The sequence below is a fragment of the Caretta caretta genome, chromosome 23 (genome assembly GCF_965140235.1).
Source record: "Caretta caretta isolate rCarCar2 chromosome 23, rCarCar1.hap1, whole genome shotgun sequence".
In the NCBI taxonomy this organism is placed as follows: Eukaryota; Metazoa; Chordata; order Testudines; family Cheloniidae; genus Caretta; species Caretta caretta.
The window spans coordinates 8,427,289-8,446,302 of record NC_134228.1 but is presented as its reverse complement, the minus strand read 5'-3'; the positions used below and the strand labels follow the sequence as shown (position 1 = coordinate 8,446,302).

At 49.6% G+C, this 19,014-nt stretch overlaps 1 long non-coding RNA gene across 1 annotated transcript; it reads left to right on the top strand.

Annotated features, from left to right (window-relative positions):
• The first annotated feature begins 11,652 nt into the window (after window positions 1-11,652).
• Window positions 11,653-18,398, top strand: LOC142069848 (uncharacterized). Its single transcript, XR_012665814.1, has 2 exons — window positions 11,653-13,101; window positions 16,118-18,398. It is a non-coding gene; the product is annotated as an uncharacterized LOC142069848 (long non-coding RNA).
• Window positions 18,399-19,014: the final 616 nt, after the last annotated feature.

Here is a 19,014-nt window from a genome sequence, read left to right as displayed (position 1 = left end):
CACACGGCCGAAAAATGAGCTAGAGATCCTGTGTCAGTGACACAAGGCTGTGTAAAGTACAGAAAACAGAGAGAGAGAGAAAGATCCTTTTTTGTTAGTAAGCAGAACACAGAGCTGTGCAAAAGAGAGAAAGATCCTTTTTTTGGTTAGTGAGAGAAGGAGAGTATAGAAAACAGGAAGAGATCCTTTTTGGTTAGTGAGACAAGGAAAGTATAAAGAAAAGGAGTCCTTGCGGCTCCTTAGAGACTAACAAATTTATCTGAGCATAAGCTTTCATGAGCGTCCGATGAAGTGAGCTGTAGCCCACGAGAGTTTATGCTCAAACAAATGCATTGGTCTCTAAGGTGCCACAAGTCCTCCTTTTCTTTTTGCGAAAACAGACTAACACGGCTGCTACTCTGAAATCTGTCATTATGCAAGGAAAGTATAGCAACCTGCAGGGGGGGCGTAGGGGGAGGGGAAAGAGAACTTAGCCTTCATAGAATCGTAGAATCACAGAATATCAGGGTTGGAAAGGACCTCAGGAGGTCATCTAGTACAACCCCCTGCTCAAAGCAGGACCGATCCCCGACTAAATCATCCCAGCCAGGGCTTTGTCAAGCCTGACCTTAAAAACTTCTAAGGAAGGAGATTCCACCACCTCCCTAGGTAACACATTCCAGTGTTTCACCACCCTCCTAGTGAAAAAGTTTTTCCTAATATCCAACCTAAATCTCCCCCACTGCAACTTGAGACCATTACTCCTTGTTCTGTCATCAGCTACCACTGAGAACAGTCTAGATCCATCCTCTTTGGAACCCCTGTTAGAGAGCTTATTCCTTCACTCTCCCACTTCCCTGGTCCTTCTCACATGAACAGAGAGCAACAATACCTGAAGTCCGAAGGTGCAAACAATTCGATGTTTATTGGGGTGAACTTCCAGCAAGCTTAAATACAAGTTCCTTTTCCTTATTTCCGAATCCCAACTTACTTCCTGTTTGCCCCTAATTTATATAGTCATATTCTTAGCTATACCTTAACCAATCTACATATTGTAACATGATTATGTAACCAATTATATCCCACCACCTTAATTAGTTTACACCCAGCAAAATTAATTATACAGCAGACAGAAACAATCACAGAACCAGACAGAGATTATACAGACAAACAATAGCAAAGTGGGAACTATAATGGCAAGACAATACAGAAGTGAGGATTTCACATCCCAGTATTGATAAGTGAGTTCTTGCCAGACAGGATGCTATCAAACTAAGTTTTCTTTTACATTTTCTAGGCACTTCCCTTTCTCTGGAGCTGATAGGCACTATCAGGACAGGATTGTATTCCTAACAGCCCAATAGCACCTTCTTTCCATGTTTCAGAGTAACAGCCATGTTAGTCTGTATTCGCAAAAAGAAAAGGAGTACTTGTGGCACCTTAGAGACTAACCAATTTATCTGAGCATGAGCTTTCGTGAGCTACAGCTCACTTCATCGGATGCATACCGTGGAAACTGCAGCAGACTTTATATACACACAGAGAATATGAAACAATACCTCCTCCCACCCCACTGTCCTGCTGGTAATAGCTTATCTAAAGTGATCATCAGGTGATGTGGAAGATCAGGTGATGATCACTTTAGATAAGCTATTACCAGCAGGACAGTGGGGTGGGAGGAGGTATTGTTTCATATTCTCTGTGTGTATATAAAGTCTGCTGCAGTTTCCACGGTATGCATCCGATGAAGTGAGCTGTAGCTCATGAAAGCTCATGCTCAAATAAATTGGTTAGTCTCTAAGGTGCCACAAGTACTCCTTTTCTTCTTTCCATGTGACTACTTTGGAATGTGAGGATGTGACCGGTCGCTTTCCAGCTTATGGCTGCTTCTGTCGCTTAGCCAAAGGCCTTAGCCTAAGAACAGGGCCCCAGACTGTCACAGTAAGAGAAGGACCTTACATTGGCAGACAATGATTTTGATTCTTTCTTTTATACCTCTAACTAGCCAAGTGATAAAAATACGCCTAAATTCTTAAAGTACAGGCCTTTACAGACAGGCCTGAATATCTATATCCTAACAAGCCCCTTTCAGGTAGTTGAAAGCAGCTATCAAATCCCCCCCTCATTCTTCTCTTCCGTAGACTAAACATCCCCAGTTCCCTCAGCCTCGCCTCAAAAATCATGCGTTCCAGTCCCCTAATCATTTTTGTCGCCCTCCGCTGGACTCTTTCCAATGTTTCCACATCCTTCTTGTAGTGTGGGGCCCAAAACTGGACACAGTACTCCAGATGAGGCCTCACCAGTGTCGAATAGAGGGGAACGATCACGTCCCTCCATCTGCTGGCAATGCCCCTACTTATACATCCCAAAATGCCATTGGCCTTCTTGGCAACAAGGGCACACTGTTGACTCATATCCAGCTTCTCGTCCACTGTCACCCCTAGGTCCTTTTCTGCAGAACTGCTGCCGAGCCATTCGGTCCTTAGTCTTTATTGGTGCATTGGATTCTTCCATCCCAAGTGCAGGACTCTGCACTTGTCCTTGCTGAACCTCATCAGATTTCTTTTGGCCCAATCCTCCAATTTGTCTAGGGCCCTCTGTATCCTATCCCTACCCTCCAGCGTATTTACCTCTCCTCCCAGTTTAGTGTCATCTCCAAACTTGCTGAGGGTGCAATCCACACCGTCCTCCAGATCATTTATGAAGACATTGAACAAAACCGGCCCCAGGACCGACCCTTGCGGCACTCCACTTGACACCGGCTGCCAACTAGACATGGAGCCATTGAGCACTACCCGTTGAGCCCGACAATCTAGCCAGCTTTCTACCCACCTTGTAGTGCATTCATCCAGCCCATACTTCTTTAACTTGCTGGCAAGAATACTGTGGGAGACAGTGTCTAAAGCTTTGCTAAAGTCAAGGAACAACACATCCACCGCTTTCCCCTCATCCACAGAGCCAGTTATCGCGTCATAGAAGGCAATTAGATTAGTCAGGCATGACTTGCCCTTGGTGAATCCATGCTGACTGTTCCTGATCACTTTCCTCTCCTCTAACTGCTTCAGAATTGATTCCTTGAGGACCTGCTCCATGATTTTTCCAGGGACTGAGGTGAGGCTGACTGGCCTGTAGTTCCCAGGATCCTCCTTCTTCCCTTTTTTAAAGATGGGCACTACATTAGCCTTTTTCCAGTCATCTGGGACTGCCCCCAATCGCCATGAGTTTTCAAAGATAATGGCCAATGGCTCTGCAATCACATCTGTCAACTCCTTTAGGACTCTCAGATGCAATGCATCCGGCCCCATGGACTTGTGCTCGTCCAGCTTTGCTAAATAGTCCCGAACCACTTCTTTCTCCACAGAGGGCTGGTCACCTCCTCCCCATGCTGTGCTGCCCAGTGCAGTAGTCTAGGAGCTGACCTTGTTCGTGAAGACAGAGGCAAAAAAAGCATTGAGTACATTAGCTTTTTCCACATCCTCTGTCACTAGGTTGCCTCCCTCATTCAGTAAGGGGCCCACACTTTCCTTGACTTTCTTCTTGTTGCTAACATACCTGAAGAAACCCTTCTTGTTACTCTTAACATCTCTTGCTAGCTGCAACTCCAGGTGTGATTTGGCCTTCCTGATTTCACTCCTGCATGCCCGAGCAATATTTTTGTACTCCTCCCTGGTCATTTGTCCAATCTTCCACTTCTTGTAAGCTTCTTTTTTGTATTTAAGATTAGCAAGGATTTCACTGTGAAGCTAAGCTGGTCGCCTGCCATATTTACTATTCTTTCTACACATCGGGACGGTTTGTCCCTGTAGCCTCAATAAGGATTCTTTAAAATACAGCCAGCTCTCCTGGACTCCTTTCCCCCTCATGTTATTCTTCCAGGGGATCTTGCCCATCAGTTCCCTGAGGGAGTCAAAGTCTGCTTTTTTCAAGTCCAGGGTCCGTATTCTGCTGCTTTCCTTTCTTCCTTGTGTCAGGATCCTGAACTCGACCATCTCATGGTCACTGCCTCCCAGGTTCCCATCCACTTTTGCTTCCCCTACTAATTCTTCCCTTGCTGCTGCCCCCGGGAAAAGAGGGAGCTCCCAAGGCTCACAGCCCCCAGCATGGTTATCTCTGCCTCTCGGGTGGATCAATCAGAAACTGTTCTACAGCTGCATCATAGAATGCATTTTCCTGAACCAATCCTATCAACCCAAGATTTTTAAACAAGAGCCCTCTCCCTCCCCTCCCCGCCCCTCCCCTCACTACCCACCCCCTTTAACTGCCTCATTCTTATCTAAAAAAACAGGCCCCAAGCATCTTTCCCACTAGACAGATAGATAGATAGATAGATAGATAGATAGATAGATAGATAACCCCATTGGCTTTAAGCCCTTTTAAATTTTATGGAACTTTTCCCACCGGGGCTGACAGACAAACAACAAAAATAATTTTCGGGGTTTTTAGAGAGTGTTCCCTGTTTTAAAATGTCACAGTTCAATTAGGGCTTGTCTACACTGCCACTTACAGCGCTGAAACTTGCCCCGCTCAGGGGTGTGAAAAAACACCCTCCTCAGCTGGAGCCGCGAGGACACTGCCACCTTAAAGCGTTGTCGCGGCAGCGATTTCACGTGGGCAGTGTAGACACCTTCTTAAGAGCTTAAACCAGTTCGTGTTACAAAGGGGCCTCTTTATTTCCCTACAGAACAAGGGAGTTCATTTCAAGGGTTACAAATGTGTTAAATAGATTGTGAATGGTAATATTGCTTTCTCTTTACCATTAACGTTCCTGTAAACAGGTGTTGATCTTACTAGTGTTCAGTAAAACTTGGCAGCCCCTTAGGTTTACATTTAGTTTTAATCCTCTGCCTTTCCTGCAAAAAAAATTTAAAAGCAGAAGGGCCTGCTTCAAATAGGTCAAATTTGGCCTTTGGTTTACACTTAAAAAATCACTAGAAAAGAAAAATGTGGCGGGGGGGGGAAGGGAGGGCAACAAATACCTTATCTCTGGTTTAAAAAAAAAAGCTAACTGGTTCACATAAGTTGCTTTTTCTTGTGTTTTGTAGAAATCCATACTTTCAAAACATGAGGTTTTTAACTATACCCTGATTTTTAAAGCTTTCTTTACAATTTCAAGGTAACCAAAAAAACCAACTTTCTCTTTTTGCATTCTTTGATATATTAAGTCCATTTAAACAGTTAAAAAAGAGCTTGTACCTGGTCTCAGCACACGGACTGCAAACATTTAGAAACAAAGACAGTCTGATAATGCAACAAAAAATCATACTAAAATCCCTAAGTCAATAAAAACTTAATTTAACTTTAACAAATTACTTTTGTAAACTGCCTGTGGTTTTAACCCCGAGATGCTTCTTTATTTTACACTCTTAAGAAGTTCAAAGGGTGTCTTTTGAAAACGAATCTGCTGTGGGTTCTTGTTTGTTTTAAATTCATACATGTTCTGGCCATCTTTACAGTGAAACAACTTTGGTCACAGGACATGCGAGCTAAACAGGGGAAGGCAGTTATTTTTAAATCCTGCTTCATGCAGATTTTATATAACAGGCCTAAAGCAAACTTGTTTGTCCTGGTTTACATTTAAAAAAAACATGAGAAAAGAAGAAGAAAGTATGTGTGTGTATGTTGGGAACAGAACAAGCCCCTTATCTCTGTCAGAACTTTTTCACATCAGCTGCTTTTTCTTCTTTTTTGTCTCAATCCAAACCTTAAAAATATGAGGGTTTTAACTGTACCCTGATTTTTAAAGCTTTCTTTACAATTTAAAGGTAAAGCTGTTTTGGTTTGGGTCTCTTTTTGTATTCTTTTATATAGTAAGTTTATTTAAAGAGTTAATAAAAAGATTTTGTAAATGGTGATATGGCCATTCCCATTTCTGTAACCAGGAGGCTTTGAAATCTACATGCCTGTTTCCTTTAATTAACTTTACGGCCCTGGCTTTTGCCTAATGGTAACTAGACATCTTTTGAAAACAAACTGGCTAATTCAAAAATGCCCCTGTCAAACTCATTACTAAAATGCTTTTTGTTTTCTTAGAAACACAAAGTACAAATGAAAAAGCCATTTTGCTTTTATAAAGCATTACTTTTAATACAGCTTCTAGACCCAAAACAAACACAGAAGCATATGTTTATGTCTCAGCCCTTGGGCTGCAAACATTTAAGAACAAAAGCAGTCTGATAATGCAACAAAAATCTAAAATGTTTAATAAGCTTAATATAACTTTCATCATGTGTTAAAACTGTTACTGCATTTTTAAAAGGTGCATTTTTATTCCATTCCAAAACACAGCCTTGTTTTTTTCCGGTAAACAGGAGGTTTAAAGTCATGGCACTGTTTCCTTAGGTCCTGTCTACGCTGGCAAGTTGCAGCGCGGTAAAGCAGCTTTCTGCGCTGCAACTGGTGAGGTGTACGCACGGCCACGCCACTCAGGGCGTGGAAACAGGGCAGTTGCAGCACTTTAAAAAAAGCACTGCACAGTTTAAAAAACTTTCTGCACCGGGGCTACAGGGCTGCGGTGCCAGTGTAGACACCGAGGTCGATTACGGCGCTGCGATTGGCCTCCGGGAGGTGTCCCACAATGCCTGCTCTCGCCTCTCTGGTCATCGGTTTGCACTCTACTGCCCGGCCCTCAGGTGACCATCCATCATCCCCACTCCATAAACTCCTTTGCCATTTTGAAAGTCCCCTTCCTGTTTGCTCAGTGATGAGTGCAGCGCATCTTTCCAGGTGGCCAGGCCTGCTCCACGCACCAGGCGATCCACCTGCTTGGAGCTATGCTGAGCTGCTGGACCTCATCAGCATTTGGGGAGAGGAGGCTGTACAGTCCCAGCTGCACTCCGGACGTAGCAATTATGATACCTACTGTGACGTTATTGACTTGAACTGGGACCATATAGATCATTGTTGCAACCAAGGTCCTGTAGTGGCACCAAATCTTGTATAAAGGGGGGTCAAATAAGGTGTCTAAGGCAAGGTGGTGGTTTGCTGGTTATGATTATGCTCTCTATATGTTTGTGTCATTTTTGTATTTTAAGTTATAAGTATTGACTCGATACTGTCTGTGGCTCAAACTTGTACTATGCGTCTGGGTGACACCCCAGACAAGTTGAAAAGGAGGACTTGTGGCCCTTAGAGACTAACAAATTTATTTGAGCATAAGCTTTCGTGAGCTACAGCTCACTTCATCGGATGCAATGCCTAGCCTGCTTGATGGCCAATTAAGGACCATCAGCTACACAATTGACCCATTGAGAGAAGGCAGACAAGCCTTGGGACTCAGCACAGTGTGCAGGGACCTGCCTATGGACAGAACTTGGAGGTTTTTCGAGGCCGCGTGATGGACAGCTTGTCCTGGGACAAAGAAAGAAAGACCACATGGCAAGAGAATATAAAAAGCTGCTGCAGCTCCTCCATCTTGTCTTCAGTCCTGCTTCATCCCTCTGGAGGGACTTTGCTACACTGAAGCTTTGAACCAAGAACTGAAAGACGCATCCCAGCTGTGGATGTTCTCCAGAGACTTGATTTGAACCTGCAGTTTATTCTGTCGCTGCCGCAAGTCTGAACCAAGAATTTGGCCATGACTGTATGTCATTGATTCCATTTCACCAATTCTAGCTCTCATCTATAGCTTTTTCCTTTTATGAAAAAAACCTTTAGATTTTAGATTCTAAAGGATTGGCAACAGCGTGATTTGGGACAAGATCTGATTTGTATATTGACCTGGGTCTGGGGCTTGGTCCTTTGGGATCAAGAGAGCCTTTTTTCTTTTCCTGGGGTATTGGTTTTCATAACCATTTGTCCCCATAACGATTGGTGATACTGGGAAACTGGAGCGTCTAAGGGAATTGCTTGTGTGACTTGTGGTGAGCCAGTGGGGTGAGACCAAAGTCTGCTCTGTTTGGCTGGTTTGGTTTGCCTTGGAGGTGGAAAACCCCCAGCCTTCGGCTGTAACTGCCCTGCTTGAAGCAGTTTGTCCTGAACTGGCACTCTCAGTTGGGTCCCGCCAGAACCAGCATCATTACACCTACGGACAGATTTCACGATGCATGACAGAAAGGGGCGATGACCGGGACACACGGCAGTTTAGGATGAAAGTGAAGGAGCTGCGGAACGCCCAGCACAGGGCGCGGGAGGCAAACCGCCACTCCGGTGCTGCGCCTATGAGCTGCCGGTTCTCCAAAGAGGTGGACATGATACTCCGCGGCGACCCCACCTCCATTGCAAACACCACTGTGGATACTTCGGTGGCTCGCATGTCAGTTGAGAGTGGACCGAGCCAGGAGGAGGAAATCTTGGACGAGGATGTGGAGGGGGACCCAGAGGCAGAAGATGACTTGGAGGTCAGAGATGCATGCGGCCAGGAGCTCTTTTCTACCCCGGATGTTGGCGAAGCGCAAAGAGGAGAGGAGGCCCCTGGTAAGTGGATTTGATTTTGGGACTCGCTGAAGTGGGTTGTTGGGGGCAGGAGGGTTGCAGAAAGCAGGCTTGTCTCCCACCACATGCCACGCTGCCGGAAGCAGAGGGGCGGGACAGGAAGCGGAACTATAAAAGGCCGCCCCTCCAGCTGAGTTGGGAGAGAGCTGCTGGAGGAGCAGGACGTCTTTTCCCTGCTCCCCTAATGGAGAGCGCGATCCTGACAGAGAGCCAGAGGGGCTGCCGGAGCTGCCAGACGCCGGGGACTCCAAGGAGCTGGTGGGGCTGCCACTAGCCGTCTACCCCAGCGAAGAGAACAACAACCCTGGGACCCATGTACACACGGAATGGGTGTGTAGGAAGGAGCCCAGGGCAGCCGAATCGGGTTCAGCTGTGTTATTGACTACAAGCCGGCCAGCGTGTTGTGATCGGATTTTCCCCGCTGACCCAGTGGCGGACCACTCCGCTGCTGTTTAGGGCCCTGGGTGGGGACGCAGTGGAGCGGGAAGGCCTGGGTTCCCCTACCACCGCCACGCCACCGTCAGGAGTGGCAGGTTCCCCACCTGGTTGTCAGGAGGCCTGATTGGTCTGGCACCCGCCTGAATCAGGACGCCAGACGGTTGTGCTGACTCTCCCACCAGAGAGCTAACCTCCCCTAGACTGCGACGGCTCTGCTGGACTGTAGGCCAGAGCCCCCCTACTTGATTGCTGCCCCGCCCTGATCAAGGGCCAGGCAAATGGACCTTCTGCTGCTCTGCCTGCCTGACTGTAGGCCAGAGCCCCTACTTGACTGCAGCCCTGCCCTGAATGAGGGCCCCGGGCAAACAGACTCTCTACCATTGCTCGGCCTGACTGCAGGCCTGAACCATTAACACTGGGCTAATTTTCCCCTGAACCAAGGTACCCCGGAAGTATCGTAGCCAGGGGCGTGGTCTCCCACCCTGATGGACGGGGAGGGAGCCGCAAACCCCTTACAGCCTTTCTTTCTACTTGTTCATACTTTTTCTCTAAATATGTCAAAACACAAGAAAGCAACCTTCCCCCGGCCAAACACAGAAAACAATACAAAAGAAATGTTCAAAAGGGCCGACGGCGCCAAAAATGTACATGACCGGAAACGGGGATGGAGGGCGGGACGTAAACCCTACACAGGGCGCGGAAACCTGTCAGAAAGTACACGGTGATGAAAGCTCTTGAGCAGTTAACTAGTCACGTGCAAACCCCTCTGTACATAGCAATCCCCCCTGTACATACCAATCCTCTGTTTCATTTTGATGTTTTTTGACTTATTGTTCTGCTTTTATTTGATATATTAAATAACTGTATTTACAGTGATATATTGAGGTATAAACGATCTACACACCTTGTCCTGTACAGAGCACACAGACGGCTCCCCTGGATCTCACAACCCACACAGGGAGAAAGCTGTCCCAAGCGTCGGCATCTCCAAAATCATATCAGAGCAAGAAAAGGCACCTGCTATTTCCCACCCTTGTACAGTGTAGACACGGGGTGAGGGCGAGACTCAGTGACCCCGGTTAGTCCTGCTCCATCTCTGCCATCTGGGTTTCCATCCACAGCTGTTCACACTCGAAACACAGGGCGGGGTGAGGTTCGCCCGTAAGCCAAAGAATCTTAATGTAAAGCAGCGCGTTCCTGCCAGTGCCCGTGGCAGATCCCCCATTCGCAGGGTGTGATCATTTCCGCCCTGAGATGGACGGGACCTCGTGTCCTGGTGTGAGGGGGCGCTGTGCTCTGTACCCCACATATCCCCCCTCTCCCTGCCCCCCAGCCTGGTGTTAGGGGATGCTGTGCTCCGGATCCTACATATTCCCCCAGCTTCCATGCACCCTGGCCGGCGTTAGGGGGCGCTGTGCTCTGTACCCTACACCCCCCATCTCTCAGCCCCCCTGCCAGGTGTTAGAGGGCACTGTGCTCTGTATCATATGCATTTCCCAGCCCTCCTGACCGGCCTTAGGGGGTGCTGTGCTCTGTACCCTACACATCCCCAGCCCCCAGCCTGGTGTTAGGCAGTTTCTAGTGTCTGTGAACTTACAGCATGTACCGGAGTCTATCAGCGCATGCTGGGTGCCACACGCTGTGGGTATGGACAGGGCCCGACGCTGGAACCTGACCTGAAGGTGGGATTGGCCACTGTCCTGGTGGTTAGGACACAGGCAGGTAGTAGAGGAGCTCCGTGCGGGGACCCGATTCTGCCTTTCTGTCTGGCCGATCCCTTCTAATGAGCCTGAACCTGCCCATCTCCCCAGACTCAGCATAGTACAGGACTTGGGGGACACCTGCTGGCAAAGTGGCCTCAGTCCCCACCGTACAGGCAGGGGTCATTCAGCTGGTGATAGCCCTTCTCTCAAGCCCCCAAGCACCTGTGTGTCATGGCTGCCTGCAGGAGTTCAGGGCCAACAACTGCCTGGGGGGAGGCCTGGCTAGGCAGGGGCTCAAACCGGGGAGTGTCAGTTTGGATCCCCAGCTAGCCGTAGGGGTGCAACACGCCGGGGGGGGGGGTGGGGGGGGGGGAAGAGATCAACTCCAGCTGGTTCATCATAAACCATGTCCCTGAGGCCTCAGTAGAAATGGGGATGTTCCCCTGGCAGTATGCAGGTGCGAAGGACTTGAGAGGGAGGTGGCAGACGTGTCTTTTTGATGGTGGTCCCTGAGCACACAGGGAGAGCAGGGGGCCAACGTCTGTTGGCAAATGTTTGTTGGCAAATGTTGCATAAGCCAGGAACTCCTGATGGGCACTTTCGTCCCTCCGGGAGACCAACCCATCTAGCAGAGAGAATGGAGGGACATAAAGGCTGAGCTGAAGCTAGATTCATGCTCTCCAGGATGCTGGGGTGCCCTCATGCTTGAGCTGAAGACGGCCTGGGGGTTCCCAGCATTGCCCTCCTGCCATTTCTCTCTGGGAGCCCTCGCCCTGCACCCTGGCCTGTGTGTTCTCAGGAGGCTGCGTGCTGCCAGGTGCACATCCCCAGTGCGGAGTCCCTGGATTAATGCCAGGGGACGGGGACTGGGACTCTGCTCCTGGCTCATTCCCAGGAAGCTGGGAGTGTGAGTGGTGGAGCTGCCGGCTCTTGGAATCTCCCTTCCCAGCACGGGGTTGTCTCTGGGGGAAGCCCACCCCAGGAGCTGACATTTGTTGGCCTCTTCCCCAGAGCGCTGGAGTCTCAGCCACTCCAGATCGGGGGGAGGGGCCAGCTGTGAATTGGGAGTCAGATCCGGGTTTAGATGTGAATCCGCTGGCGCGGCAGAGCGTTCAGATGTGGGGAGCCAGCTCCCGCCTGCGCCAGATCACAAAGTGCCACTTCAGCCAGCCGCCTGCCAGGCTCTGGCCGCGCCCCGTGTGGAGCTGCAGCTGGGCCCTCCACAGCTGGGTGCTGCTCCTCCTCCCTGCTGGCCAGCCGGCCGCAGCTCCTCAGCACCTGCCCGCTCAGCCCCACCTCAGCGCTCCTGCCTCCCCAATGTCCTCCCTGGTGCTGCGCCTGGCCCCCTGCACCTGGCCTGTCAGTGCCCAGCGGGGCCGGAGCCAAGCGCCCCCTGGAGCCATGTGTCAGGTCCTGAGTCCCTCCTGTGCCGGGCTCCCACCAATCCACAAGCCAGGAACAGGCCCGTGACTCCCGGACCAAGTATTTCAGTCTCACAGCAGCAGCCTCGCTCCACCCACGCCCCGGCCTCCTGAGTCCAGCTCCAACCCCGAGGCCTGACCACCTCCAGCACCTTCGCTGACACCATCACTTCCAGAGGGAATGGCACTGCGGTTGCCGGGGGAACAGGCATTCTCCAGCTGCCCGGAGCCATTGTTCCATTCACCAGGACAGTCCCGTTGGGGACACTGGGGCATGGCCGCTAGGTAACTCGAGGGGATGGAAGACCACGAGTGGCGATGAAGCCCCCTCGCACTAGGCCCAGGTGTTCTTGGCCCCCCCTCCCACCTGGAGGCACTCGCAGCAGCTCTGCGTACTAGGCCCAAGTGTCCTTGGCCCCCCCGCCTGGAGGCACACACAGCAGTTATGCTGAGTATCTGCAACAATATGCTGCGGAATCAGACTGCCTGAAACTAAGCAAGGCCACACAGGGCAGATATGGAAGAACAATGCTGAATAAAGCAGCTTTATGTAGAGTTTAACAAATGATACAGAGAATCAGGGAACGAGCTGGGAACTGGATTGGCTGGCTATATGGATACTTGGGGCAGCTTGCTATTGGATAAGTATGCTGGGGAAAAGAATGTATAAAAGCCTGTGTAACTTCCTGCTCTGGGTACAGGATTTGAGATTCAAATCTCCCTGTACCTTTTTGAAGCTTCAAATAAACTTTTCTGCTTCTCCACCCCATTGTGATTATTGGGTGTAGCACACCGGGTAACGAACCAACTTCAGCTGTTGTTTAGCCTCTTGGCACTGGGTGCCGGCAACAGCTTTTGGCATCCCTGGGTGGGCGACGAGGCTGCAATTTAGCCTTGCCCGGACCCCTCCTGGAGGTTGAGGATTCCGGCGAGAACCGACGCCCAGCACGCACCGGTGAGTTCATCGGGGGCCTCAGAGGAGACGCGATTTGATCGACCCCGGAGGGCACAACGGTGCAACGCACTCATATAGTGGAGAAGCAGTTGTGGAGAGCGGTGAAGAACCGGTCCCTTAGACGTGGGGGAGGAGCAGCTGCAGGCCACGGTGAAGAACCGGTCCCTTGGATAAGGTAGGAACCTTTTAAAATCCGGATTATATGCTCTGTTGGAACCTGGGGACGCCCAGAGTTACCCTGTAGGTATGGGACAGGGACAGAGCTCAGAGGTTAGGGCACGGTGTACGCCCCTAGAGTGCATTCTAGCAAACTGGAAGGTATTTGGTGCAGATCCAATGACTAAGAGCCAATTAAAACGATTCTGTACAGTTGACTGGCCTCAATATCAACTAGAGGACCAGGAGTGGTGGCCACCAGGAGGGTCAATTAATTACAACACGATCCTCCAATTAGTTTTGTTTTGTCAGTGAATGGGTAAATGGAATGAATATTTGTATGCACAAGCGTTTATGGCTTTTAGAAATAGAAAAGAGCTGTAATTCTGCAAAGTTGTAATTTGACTCCGACTGGTTCGGTAGTAGCTAATGTTAGTCCCCAGACCCCCACCCCCACTGTAATGGCAGAGCCGGTGTCCCCTTCGGCCCCCACATCCCCACCTTATAAGGGTAGGATGCCTCGGGTTACAGAGATTGTCCCCTCGGTGGTACTCTATCCTTTGCTTACCGAGACTGTTGTGGCTTGCCCAGGGGCAGACGGACGTCAGGCTACCACTCACGAAAGCTCATGCTCAAATAAATTGGTTAGTCTCTAAGGTGCCACAAGTACTCCTTTTCTTTTTTCAAATACAGACTAACACGGCTGTTCCTCTGAAAACTATGCAAGTTTACATCCATGTGCCATTCAATCCAATAGACTTAGCAGCTTTTAAAACACAGGCTGGGGAATTCTCAACGAACGCAAGCAGGTTTATTTCAGTCTTTGAGGGGTGCCTCCGTAGTCACAAGCCGATTGAGACGACTGTGATATCCTCCTGAGAACCCTGTTGTCTGAGGTGGAGAGGGATCAGGTTACAGCTAAGGCAAGGGGAGCATCAGCGTTCAAGCGAAAAAAAAAAAGAAAGGAAGCTATCTGTCAAGTTCCTCTCCAAGTAATTGTAAGCGGCTCAGGACATTTCTGGGTATGGCAGGCTTTTGCAGGATCTGGATCCCAGAGTTTGGACTGTGGGCTAAACCCCTGTACGACTGTGTAAAAGGAGCGGATCATGACCCCTTCTATTGGACTCCAGAGGCTGACAGGGCATTTAAATCCTGAAAAGAAAATTGATGGAAGCCCAGCTCTGGACCTGCCGGATCTCTCTAAGCCGTTTCAGTTGTATGTACATGAACGAAGGGGGGTGGCCCTAGGAGTGCTCACACAGCTGTTAGGAGCATGGAGACATCCCGTGGCTTATTTTTCTAAGCAATTGGATCAGGTTGCAAAGGGTTGGCCGGCGTGTTTACGGGCGGGCGGTCGCAGCTACTGCCCTCGTGCTTGAGGAAGCGGAGAAGCTAACATTGGGAGGGGTTATGCAAATCTATACTCCCCATATGGTCCAAGCCTTATTGGATGCAAAGGGAGGGCTTTGGCTCACCCAGGCTCAGATTGCTCGGTACCAGGCTAAGCTGTTAGAGAACTCTGAAGTCACCCTACAGCCTTGCCCCTCCCTTAACCCAGCCACCCTCTTGCCAGAAACAGAGGAACAGAAACATGACTGTTTAGAGATCATAGATGTCCAGTACTCCAGCCATCCGGATTTAAAGGATGTACCCCTCCCAAATGCAGATTATGAGTGGTACACTGATGGTAGCAGTACTATAATAGATGGGCAAAGGAGGGCGGGTTATGCTGTTGTGACCCTCCATGATACTGTGGAAGCTGAAGGTTTGCCTGCTGGGACCTCTGCCCAGCTTGCCGAACTAATAGCCCTGACCCGTGCACTTGAACTGTCAAAAGGAAAGCGGGTCAACATTTTTACTGATTCAAAGTATGCTTTTGGTGTGCTGCATGCTCATGCTGGCCTATGGAAGCAAAGGGGAATGCTGACAGCCCAAGGCTCCCCAGTCAAGTACGGGCCCCAAATCCTCCGGCTCCTAGAAGCCGTACAACTCCCCTCAGAAGTGGCGGTGGTACACTGTAAAGCCCATCAAAGGGAGGATCAAGATGTGGCCAGAGGTAACGCCCAGGCAGATAGAGAGGCTAAGCATGCTGCCACCCTGCCATCCCCTCAGGCTGAGAACGCCCATATACATGCCCTTATCCCATCAGTAGGGGAGCTTCCAACCCCTCAGTACTCCGGGGAGGAGAGACAGCTAACTGACAAACTCAGTCTCCGGGAAAAGGAGGGATGGCTCCATTCCCCAGAAGGGAAAATCCTCTTACTAAAGGGCCTAATCCGGCCAGTGCTGCAGAAACTACATCAAACCACTCATGCTGGCAGGGAAGCACTTATCCAACTAATGGGAAAATACTTTATCACTTCCGGACTCCGACCCCTGGCTGCCCAGGTACAGGCGGACTGCTTAGTCTGCCAAAAGAATAACCCCCGACCGGGACATCCTGTGCCACCAGCTGCCCTAGAACCCACTCCGGGCCCTGGTCAAGTGTGGCAAATAGACTTTACCGAGTTTCCCCAGACCCAAGGGTTCAAATATCTCCTTGTTATAGTGGATCGGTTCAGCGGATGGCCAGAAGCCTTCCCATGCCGTAACTGCACTGTGGCCCTCAAGTTTGTTAAGGAGATCATTCCTCGCTTTGGACTCCCCCTGTGGATGGAATCTGACAATGGGACACACTTCACGTCAAAAATCATTCAAAGCATCTCACATGCCTTACAGATCCCCTGGAAACTCCATACGCCCTGGAGACCGCAAGCCAGTGGTGTAGTGGAGCGTACCAATCAGACCCTTAAACGGCATCTCTCAAAAGTGTGCCAAGAAGCCTCACTGCGATGGCCTGATGCTTTGCCCCTCGTCCTACTCCGTATCCGCGTTCTCCCAAAGGGTAGATTAGGGCTCAGTCCCTTTGAAATTATGTTTGGAAGGGCATGGCCTATGAATGGCACCCCGGTTCTGTCAGGGGAATGGGAGTTGGGTAATGGTTTTTTGTCACAGTATATGTGTTTCCTGTCTGCTGTTCTCTTGTCTCTTCACAGGTATACCAAGGATTCCCAGCCTCTCCGCTTGGACTCTCCCGTCCACTCCTTACAGCCCGGTAACTCTGTGCTTGTTCGCACCTGGAAAGATGAGCCTCTCCAGGAAAAGTGGAAAGGACCCTATACCGTCCTGCTGATCTCCCACACAGCGGCAAAGATCGAGGGCCACAAGAACTGGATCCATCACTCTCGTCTGAAGGCAGTACCTGCCCCCTCGTCAGCAGAACAGTGGACTTTGTTTTGCTTGCGCACCATGTTGCTAATTTAACACACCAGACGATTGCTGGGTATGTGCTCCAACTCCACTATCCCCCAAAACGGGAATGCCCCTTGACATGCTGCCCTTGACCCTAGCAGAATTAGCCACCACCAAAGAGCAGGAAAGAACGGACTCACCGTTCTGGAACAAGACCTCTTTACAGCAAGCCACCTATCAGGACCAGGAGTATTCAGTTGCAGTACTCACTGAGGGAGTGTTATGTTTTACCGGAAACCAATCTGATCCCTATGGGCATCCTGTGGGAAAGAGCTCCTGTGTTATTACACAGTGGGCTGATGGGTATTGGATAAAGACCAAAAGGGGAAGCCAGCAGTGTGGGTGTAATGGTTCCTCCCCTTTTAGGGAAACTCTTACAAATAATCGTACCACAAAAGAAAAGTTTGGAAATATAACTTGCCGTCCAGTTAATATCTCCAATGTAGCAAGCCAATGGTGGGTTTGTAGTGGTCTCTATGGCGAATGTAATTTGAACGGCACAATTAGAAATGCCCCCACTTGTACCCAATCAAAAAAATAAGATGCCCCCTTAGGGGCATATAAATTGTTTAAAAAAGCCGCCAAAGCAGCCTTAAATATCCCAGGAATCCCCTTAAGAAACAGTCCTTACTGGGCCCTACAGGGTCACTATTTTGTATGTGGCCGAAAGGCTTACAAGGTGCTGCCAGCCAACTGGACAGGTAGCTGTTATATAGCTCATGGAGTTCCTCATCTTTCCATAACTGCCACACTGCCCAAAGGAAAGATTAGAAATGCCCGAGACACCTCTGTTGAGTCACGAGAAAAGACCCTGCGGCGACTGACTAAGGCATTGGAGGGCAAGATGAAGAATCCCCTCACAACCGAGAAGCTTGTAGGGTGCTCTGTACTGGGAATAGCGCCACAGTTTACCGGACCAGCCATGGCATGCATAGGCCGCTATACTATAAGGCTGCAGATGGTACTTGAGAAGGTGGCCTTAGAGTTAGAGGACTCGATTAGTGATTTAGGGTCAGCAGTAAAAACATTAAATAAAGAGGTACAGCAGCTCAGGACGTTTTCCCTCCAAAACAGGCTGGCTTTGGACTATCTCTTGGCATCCCAAGGAGGGGTTTGTGCCCTCGTCGTGCCCCGATGTTGTGTATATGTAAATGATAGCAGTTATGAGATCTATGAAAAGGTGGTACAGGCTGAGGCCCATGCCTGAGCCGGAGCACAGGTTGCCAATACTGCCCCAGAGAACGATTGGTTGCAAACCTTGTTTTCAGGCTGGGGTTTGTCGTCTTGGCTTGGTGGTTTATTTAGCCTGCTATTGAAAATTCTCTTTCCTGTATTGCTTGTATTACTGGTATTATGCTGTGCGGTATCATGTGTCAGGGCCCTTTTGCAAACGTTAATAAGTCATTCTCTTCAGGGCTATCACAAAGTGCTTATGCAAAGTCATATTGTAAAGAAATAAGTAGCCCAAGTGAGAAAACTCAGAGCCAAGGCTGTTGAGTGTTCTCAAAGAGGGGAGTTGTTGGGGACACTGGGGTATGGCCGCTAGGTAACTCGAGGGGATGGAAGACCACGAGTGGCGATGAAGCCCCCTCGCACTAGGCCCAGGTGTCCTTGGCCCCCCCTCCCACCTGGAGGCACTCGCAGCAGCTCTGCGTACTAGGCCCAAGTGTCCTTGGCCCCCCCGCCTGGAGGCACACACAGCAGTTATGCTGAGAATCTGCAACAGTATGTTGCAGAGTCAGACTGCCTGAAACTAAGCAAGGCCAAACAGGGGAGATATGGAAGAACAATGCTGAATAAAGCAGCTTTATGTAGAGTTTAACAAATGATACAGAGAATCAGGGAACTAGCTGGGAACTGGATTGGCTGGCTATATGGATACTTGGGGCAGCTTGCTATTGGATAAGTATGCTGGGAAAAAGAATGTATAAAAGCCTGTGTAACTTCCTGCTCTGGGTACAGGATTTGAGATTCAAATCTCCCTGTACCTTTTTGAAGCTTCAAATAAACTTTTCTGCTTCTCCACCCCGTTGTGATTATTGGGTGTAGCACACCGGGTAACGAACCAACTTCAGCTGTTGTTTAGCCTCTTGGCACTGGGTGCCGGCAACACTTGGACCCCCTCCCGCCTGGAGGCACTTGCAGCAGCTCTGGGTACTAGGCCCAAGTGTCCTTGGCCCCCCTGCCTGGAGGCACACACAGCAGTTATGCTGAGAATCTGCAACAATATGCTGCAGAGTCAGACTGCCTGAAACTAAGCAAGGCCACACAGGGCAGATATGGAAGAACAATGCTGAATAAAGCAGCTTTATGTAGAGTTTAACAAATGATACAGAGAATCAGGGAACTAGCTGGGAACTGGATTGGCTGGCTATATGGATACTTGGGGCAGCTTGCTATTGGATAAGTATGTTGGGAAAAAGGATGTATAAAAGCCTGTGTAACTTCCTGCTCTGGGTACAGGATTTGAGATTCAAATCTCCCTGTACCTATTTGAAGCTTCAAATAAACTTTTCTGCTTCTCCACCCCATTGTGATTACTGGGTGTAGCACACCAGGAAACGAACCACTCAAGCTGTTGTTCAGCCTCTCGGCACTGGGTGCCAGCAACAGCCTGATGCCAGGACAGTCCCCCTGAGCT